The sequence below is a fragment of the Eumetopias jubatus genome, unplaced genomic scaffold (genome assembly GCF_037043125.1).
Source record: "Eumetopias jubatus isolate StellerSeaLion01/CBP00866 unplaced genomic scaffold, mEumJub1_p1.0 scaffold_8, whole genome shotgun sequence".
NCBI lineage: Eukaryota > Metazoa > Chordata > Mammalia > Carnivora > Otariidae > Eumetopias > Eumetopias jubatus.
The window spans coordinates 103,111,818-103,121,033 of record NW_028274814.1 but is presented as its reverse complement, the minus strand read 5'-3'; the positions used below and the strand labels follow the sequence as shown (position 1 = coordinate 103,121,033).

At 34.8% G+C, this 9,216-nt stretch overlaps 1 pseudogene; it reads right to left on the bottom strand.

Moving 5' to 3' along the window:
* Positions 1-7,141: 7,141 nt before the first annotated feature.
* On the bottom strand, positions 7,142-8,157 carry LOC114210976 (glyceraldehyde-3-phosphate dehydrogenase pseudogene; annotated as a pseudogene).
* Between the last annotated feature and the right edge of the window lie 1,059 nt (positions 8,158-9,216).

Below are 9,216 nucleotides of genomic sequence, written 5' to 3'. Positions count from 1 at the left end.
AACTGATTTTTAAATCTATTTACTTTCCTATCAATAATTACCTTAAATGTAAATGGATTAAGCTGTCCAATCAAAAGTAATCAAAAGTGACTGGATGGATTAAAAAAATCCAACTATATGCTGGCTACAAGAGTCTCATTTTAGACTTATGGGCACACATAAGCTGAAGATGAAAGGATAGAAAACACCTTCTATGAAAATAGTAAACAAAAAAAAGTAGGAATGGCTATACTTATATCACACAAAATAGACTTTAAGTCAAAAATTGTCACAAGAGACAAAGAAGCATATTAAATAATGAAGAGTCAATGCAACAGAAAGATATAACAATTATAAGTATGTAAGTACCCACTATCAGAACACCTAAATATATAAAGAAAACATATAGACTGAAAAAATATTGATTGAATTGAAGGGAGAAATAGGCAGCAATATAGTAATAGTAGGAGAAATCAATACTACACTTTCAATAATGGATAGAACAACCAAGAACATCAATAGAGAAGCAGCAGACTTGAACACTATAGACCAAATGGACTTAACAGACATATACAAAATAAGCAGCAGAATAATAATCTCAAACACACATGGAATATTCTCTAGGATAGATGGCATGTTTCTCACAAAACAAGTCATCAAATTTTTAAAAAATTGCAACCATAACAAGTATCTTTTCCAAACACAATGGAATGAAACTAGGAATCAAAAGCAGAAGAAAAAATGGAAAATAGAAAAATTTGAAAATAAAGTATTTTGAATCACTTTATGAATCAATGGATCACAGCAGAAATCAAAGAGAAATTAGAAAATATCTTGAAAGATGGAAATAAAAACATAACCTATCAAGACTTATGGGATGCAGCAATAGTAGTACTAAGAGTTTTTTGCAATAAACATTAAAAAAAAAAAGAAAGGAAAAAGATGAGATAAGAACAAAGATCTTACATAAACAACCTAAATTTACACCTCAGGGAAGTAGAAAAAAAAAAGGACCAAACTAAGGCCAAAATTAGCAGAAGGAAGGAATTAATAAAGATTAGAGCAAAAAAGCAAAATAGAGAATAGAAACAAAATAGAAAAAAATCAATAAAAGAATTGATTTTTTAAAAAGCTAAAACTGACAAACTTTAGATTACCTAAGAAAAAAAGAGGACTCAAAAATTATAAATGAAAGAGGAGATTTTACAGCTGATGTCACAGAAATAAAAAGGGTAAGAGACCACTATGAATAATGATATGGCAGCAAACTGGAAAAATTGGAAGAAATGGATAAATACCTAGAAAAATACAACCTATCAAGACTTAATCATGAAGAAATAGAAACAGACCTATAAGTAATAAAGAGATTGAATGAGTTTTCAGAAATTTCCCAACAAGAAAAGCCCAGGATCAGATGACATAACTGGTGGATTTTACCATTTAAAGAAGAATTAATGCTAATCTTTCTCAAACACTTCCAAAAAATTGAAGAGGTGTACACACATCCAAACATATTTGAGGCCAGCATTATCTTGATATCAAAGACAGATAAGGATGCTGCAAGAAATAAAAGCTGTAAGTCAATAACTCTGATAAATATAGATGCAAAAATCTTTAACAAAATTGTAGCAAACTTAATTCAATAGCACTTTAAAAGTTTCATACACCATGACCAAGTGGGATTTACCCCTGCGATGCAAGGATAGTTCAACATATAGCTATCAATTTTAATAGAAGAATAAAAATCATAGGATATTGTTGATAGATGAAAAAAAGGTGTTTTATAAAATTCGGCACTCTTTCATCATGAACACTCCTGACAGACTAGGAATAGAAGGAAAGTACCTTAATGTAATAAAGTCCAGATATGAAAAGGCAACAGTCAATGTCATACTCAATGGTGAAAACTTAATTTTTTCCCCTCTAAAATGAGGCACAAGGCAAGGGTGCCCATTTTAGCCCTTCTATTCAACATTTTACTACTTTTAGGTAAGAGGAGGAAATAAAAGACATCCAAATCAGAAAGACCTAAGTAAAATCGCCCCTGTTTGCAGATGACGTAATCTTATACATTGAAAATCCTAAAGACTTCTCAAAAAAAAAAAAAAAACCCTGTTAAAACTAATAAATACATTCAGTAAATTTACAGGATAAAAAATCTACATACAAAAATCAGTTGGGTTGCCACACACTAACAACAATCTGAAAAAGAAATGAAGAAAACACAATCATTTACAATACCATCAAAAATTTAAAAAATACTTAGAAATAGACTTAACTAAGAAGGTAAAAGACTTGTACACCAAAAACTACAAAACACTGATGAAAGAAATTAAAGAAAACACAAGCAAATGGAAAGACACCCCATGTAGATGGTTTGGAAGACTTAATTCTGTTAAAATGTCCATAGTAATCAAAGTGATCTATAGATGCAATGCAGTAACTATCAAAATCCCAATGAGATTTTTTTACAGAAATAGAAAAGGCAACGCTTAAATTCATAAGAGACTACAAAGGAATCCAAATGTCCAAATCAAACCTGAGAAAAAAGAACAAAGCTGGAGGCATTGCACTTTCTGATTTCAAGTTTTATTACAAAGCTACAGTAGTCAAATACGATGGTACTGACAAAAGAACATATGTATAGAGCAATGGAACATAACAGAGAAATAAATCCCCACATATATGGTTAACTGATCTTCAACAGTGGTGCCAAAAATACAAAATAGAGAAAAGATGGCCTCTTCAATAAATGATGTTGGGAAAACTAGACAGCCACATTCAAAAGAATAAAATTGGAGCCATACCATATACCCTACACATAAATCGACTTAAAATTAATTAAAGACTTAAATGCGAGACCTGAAACTGTAGAACTCCTAGAAGAAATCATAGAGAAAAAGATTGACATTGGTCTTGGCAATATTTTTTTTGGTATGTCACCAAAATTATAGGCAACAAATACAAAAATAAACAAATAAGGCTACATCAAACTAAGCTTCTGCAAACCAATGGAAATAATCAACTAAACAAAAAGGGAATCTATGGAATGGGACAAATATTTGATATAAACCAGGTATCTAGTAAGGGATTAAAACCTAAAATATATAATGAATTTCTATAACTCAATAACAAAACAACCCCTGCCAATAACCCGATTTTTAAAAAAAAACTAAGGACTGAACTAGACATTTCTCCAAAGAAGATATGTAAACAACCAACAAATATATGAAAAGATGCTCATCATCACTAACTATCTAGGAACTGTAAATCAAAACCACAATGAGATATTACCTCACACCTGTTGGGATGCCTATTATCAAAGAGACAGAGACCAAAAAGTATTGGTGAGGATGTGGAGAAATTGGAGTCCTCCTACATTGTTATTGAGAATTCAAAATGGTACAGCTTCAATGGAAAACAGTATGAAAGTTCCTTAAAAAACTAAAAATACAACCACTGTATGATTCAGCAATCCCACTTCTGAGTATTTAACTAAAATAATTGGAATTGGGATCTTGGAGATATATTAGCACTCCCATGTTCAATGCAGCACTATTTACAATAGCCAACATGTGGAAACAACCTAAATGTCCATCAGTAGATGAACAGATAAAGACAATGTGATATATACCCACAAAGAATTATCATCCACCTTAAAAAAGAAAGAAATCCTGAAATATGTGACAACATGAATGAAAGTTAAAGACATTATGCTAAGTGAAATAAGCCAGTCACAAAAAAGACAAACGCTGATTCCACTTCTGTCAGATATCTAAAATAGTCACTCATAGAAGCAGAGGCAAGAATGGTTGCCAGGGGCTGAAGGGAGGGATAATTGGGGAGGTGCTAATCAAAGGGTATCTAGTTTGTTATTCAAGATAAATATGTTCTAGAGAACTGCTATACATTTTGCCTATAGTCATACTGTATTGTACATGTAAACATCTATTAAGAGGGTAGATCCCCTGTTAATTTTCTCACCACAATCAGAAAAAAAAAGTCAATCCTTGCCCTCAATATGTGGGTGGTGGAAGACAAAGTTATGTGAATTCATAAGTAGGCATTCCATTTTTCCTAAAAACGTAGAGCTGATAATCAGTTTCTGTGGCTTTAGGTAGTTTTCACAAACATAGATGTCAGTTGGAAGCACTGTGGTTATAATTGTGTTGATCCCTCTTTAACATACTCTGTCTCTCCCATTCTCTCCTCTTGTTTGTTTTTCTTCAAAACTCCCTTTACTAAACTGACTGCAGGCATTCTTTTCCCATTACTCCTTTAGTTTATCTTCTTTACTTCTAAGAAGTTGCTATCTTTAAACTTTCCTACCTATTCCAGAACTTCCTTCCCTGAGAACTTTCCCACAGGTGGAAGACTAACTCATCTCAATTCAATTATCACTCCCTCATGAAGGATGACTGAAGCAATTATACCAAGGGTGGATCCTTGAACCTGACCGGATTGAACAATCTTCTTTGATAATTTTGGATTAAAATACAGAAATCCTAGCACTCTTTAATGTTGATTGTACTAAGTAGATAAATAACTAGCAAAGAAAGACAGACATTAGAAAAACCTAACTTCCAACCAGAAGCCAGTGGGAGGAGTGGAAGAAGAATCCTTGAAACTGTCAGCTTTCTAGTTCCTGGTGCTAGTCCTTGGAAAGATCTGGTTGAACTTGTTTTAGGTCTTGCATTCTCTGAGAAACTTATGTATCCTTGAGATATTTTCTTAATTGCAACATAGTTGTAGTGAGATTGTGTAATTTTCAGTCAAAAGAACCCTGACTTTGGGTCTTTTGCCTCTTTTCTAGATCTTTTACTTCCCCTCTCTGCCCTTTCTGACATTTTTTTTGGGGGGGGTTCTGACATTATCCTCTCTACTGACATTGATTTTCTCTTCCTTTCCCTCTTGCCTCTTAATTTCTATTCATGGTTTAAGTTTCTTTTTCTACTCTGCTTTCTCCTCTCATGGTACTTCTGACCCTTACGTTCCTGATGTTAACATAATTCTCTATAGTTTCTATGTCCGTTCTCATTTCATTGCTTTTCTTCTTTCTTAATCACTATTTCCTACTCTTGAATCTAATGAGGCTTGGACTTATACCTAAGTCTTTGTTTAGGTTTTTTAAGCTCAGCAACTTCCCATCTATATGAGGTAGAAAACTACAGTGTTATATTACAAAAGGAAAAGTAAAGGAAAAATGCTATTTCTAAATATATAAGCATACTACAAAAGGATAAATACTGTATAATTCTTTCTTGAGACAATTTACTAAAATCCATTTCATTTTTCCTTTTAGTCAAAGAAAATTAAACAATTCTCTAATGCTTTGAGGTCAGTGTGTCATGTCTTGACTATGGCATACAGACCAAAATGATCAGCTTGTACTATGTGAGAATCTGGTAAGTAAGGTTTAATCTTGTCCTCAATTAAAACACCACTACTTAATTGTCATTCAATGTTCTCCTTGCAGAAGCTGAAAATATGCATATGAGAGAAATTTCCATGAAGATAATGTTTATAGTCATTTCTGGGTTAAAGAACAAGATTTATTTCACTTTATGGGAATGTATTTCCTGACATTTGTCCTATTGCATTATGATCAAAGGACTATAGTGCTGAATGTGGGAACTTCTCCAGGAAGGCTGACTGTAAGTGATTATATAAAGTTCTAAGCAAAGGCAATCTCCAATATGCATTGTCAGAAACCTTTTGCATGTTACATATTGCTGAATATAGCAGGTTTCTGCCTACTGGGATTCCACAGGAAATTTTGGATTGTTTTCTAAGTATAAAGATAAGTAGGTATGCTGCTGCCAATAAACTTGAACCCAAAGAGATTAACCTGTTCAAATCATATTCATGGATGTTGATTACATTTTCTTTTATAGACAGGTGAGGATTTTGCTGGCAAATATGAAACCAAAGTTGGTTTTCAGATCTATGACCTCTAACCTACCAGGTAAGGAAATTGGCCTGAGTACTCATGGAACTCTCTGAGCCATATTTTGAACCTCTCATATGGGAACCACTGAGTTGAGTATGTTTATATTGCTGTTGTTAATGAGGTATAATGTTAGATTTTTTTATGCTAAGTGCTTGCTGGGGAGTGACTTTAGGATATGACATGAAATTATGTACATTTCTTACATTTATTGATTTTCATCCACATAAAAAATAGAAATGCTCAAAAAGATTTGCAGTAAGAAGTTTTACACACCAGAATTTTTATAACTTAACCATTAATGCTCAAGTATCTTTTCCTCAGAGAGGCTTTCCAAATTCAGCTTTTCTATAAGAGAGACTCCCCATTACCATGTATACCCATATCTTACCTTAATGTTCTTTATAGCACATGCCATTCCTTTATATGTATAGAGAGGTCATCTGTGTATTGCTCTTTCCTCAGTTAGAACATTAGTTCCACGAAGGCAGGGCTTTTTGTCCTTTTTGTTTCCTACTTTATCATCTAGCCAGAAAAGATTCTAACCTTGGTGAGTGAATGAATCATAGCATTAGCTATCACGATTTAAAAAAGAAGAAAAAGAAAAAGAGAGGTAAATCAACTGATTGTTGAATAACCTAGTGTAATGTAAATTCATAGCTTAAACCATTAAATCCTATTATACATTTATAGCTTAAGCCATTTTTGTAATGAAGAGATTTTTAAATTTTTTTAACATTATGTGAATAAAGCAAGACTTAGAATTGTATGTATAACATGATAACAGTGTATATGTGTATACCTGGTGGGGACTGAGAAAAAACATTCCAAAATATTTATAGCACATGTGCTTAGATGGAAAGACATCACACATTTTATTTCTAAATATTTTGCAATTATTATTTACCAACTATTGTCACAAGAATTGAGGCAAAAAGGAAGAAAAGGAAAAAAATATAGTAGTGAGTGGGAACAGAGTATTACAGATAGATCAGTGATCATGCTAAGGCACTATAAATATGAAGACTTTACTAATAGTAGTACATGATGTTTTTTGAGCACTCATTACGTGTAAGTATTGTTTGAAGTTTTTATTTTTGGGGGGGTTCAGTATACTTTATTGATGACACATGACAAGCTAGGGCTCCCCAAGCCCCTCCCCTTCTTCAGGGGGTCTGAGATGGAAACTGTAGAGGTCAGGAGATTCTCAGTGTGTTAGGGGATGAGTTGGGGCAAGGACTCCCCCGAAGCTGAGGGCCTCTCTCTTCCTCCTGCTTTCGCTGGGGCTGATGGTCCAGGGCCTCTTACTCCTTGGAGGTCATATGGACCAAATTCGTTGCCATACCAAGAAATAAGCTTGACAAAGTGGTCATTGAGAGCAATGCCAGCCCCAGCATTGAAGATAAAAGAATGGGTGTGACTGTGAAAGTTGAGGGGGTCCTCCAATGCCTCCTTCACTACCTTCTTGATGTCATCATATTTGGCAGCTTTCTCCAGGCAGCAGGTCAGATCCACAACTGACACACTGGGGGTGGGGACATGGAAGGCCACTCCAGTGAGCTTCCCATTCAGCTCAGGGATGACCTTGCCTACAGCCTTGGCAGTGCAGGGATGATGTCCTGGGCAGCCCCTTGGCCACCACTCCACAGCTTCCCAGAGGGGCCATCCATGGTCTTCTGGGTGGCAGTGATGGCCTGGACTGTGGTCATGAGTCCCTCCACAATGCCGAAGTTGTCATGGATGACCTTGGCCAGAGGCGCCAAGCAGTTGGTGATGCAGAAGTCATTGCTGACAACCTTGAGGGAGTTGTCATACCTCTTATAGTTCACGCCCATCACTAACATGGCATCAACAGAAAGAGCAGAGATGATGACCCTCTTGGCCCCACGCTTCAAGTGAGCCCCAGCCTTCTTCATGATGCTAAGACCCCAGGGGACTCTACAACATACTCAACACTAGCATCACACCATTTGATGTTGGTGGGATTCTTGCTCCTGGAAGATGGAGATGGGCTTTCCCTTGATGACAAATTTCCTATTCTCAGCCTTGACTGTGCTGTTGACTGTGCTGTTGAATTTGCTGTGGGAGGAATCATACTGGAACATGTAGAGCATCTAGTTGAGGTCAATGAAGGGGTCATTAATGACAATATACACTTTGCCAGAGATAAAAGCAGCCCTGGTGACCAGGTGCCCAATATGGCCAAATCCATTTACTCTGACCTACACCATGTGTCTCTGGCACTACACCAGAAAATGCAGCTGTCTGTTATTTGGGGAGGAGCAGAGAGCCTAAAGTTCTTTACAGAAATAAAATTGTTTGATTCTCATAATTACTAAAAGAGGTTAGTGTTATACTTCTTGTTATTATTATCATTGTCATCCCCACTGTCTAGATAGAACTCAGAGAGGTCATACTACTTCCCAAAGTTGTCCAGCTTAAGAAGTGGTGGACCTGAGAGTTGCTCTGATTCAGGATCCGTAGTCTTAACTTCTGATTAAGAATAAGAAAGGGAGTAACCGTTTCTGAAATAATAAAGAAGAAAATATAATTTCATTCATGAATTTATATCTTATTTATTTTTTAAAAAACAAAGCAGTGTAAAATGTTTTGTTTACTATTTAAAATGGCTTATTTGGGTTTAGCCAAACATATAGAGCAATCTTGAGTATTTGGACATGAATGAGCAAATTGCTTCTAGAATGTAAATTGATGAGTTATAGGACACATATTGTGTTATAATGTTTTAGTAACATGACAGTCTACTCAGTACAGTAAGTGGCCTTAATAATAACTCAGAACTCTGGATATACACAGCCTGAGGTTTGTTTTTTTTTTAAAATGTATAAGTTATTAGGGCTTTGTATCTAGACACCATTTTGAAGTAGTCTGAAAACTCTTTTTTCTATGTTTAACTTCATAATGTTCACCCTTTTCATAAAATGCAACAAAACACCTATAACTCTATCATTATGTGGTAGAAAGAATATGAGCTTTGGAATTAAACTGGTTTGGGTTTGACTCTAATGAACATTTTACTCTATGACAGGATTCATGAGGCACAATATGTAGTATATGATTTATAATGGCAGTTCAGGTGAGAGGTTTTCATATTTCACTAATGTTTAGAGTATATGCCATTGTAGTTCCACAGAACTAAATGATCCAGTTGTCATTTTCAAAATTTAGAATCCTGGGTATTTATTATTTATTGATTATAACAAATGGATTAATTATATAACTATAAAAGTGACTGAAGGCACAGCTGACAGTTGAAAATGCCTTTACAA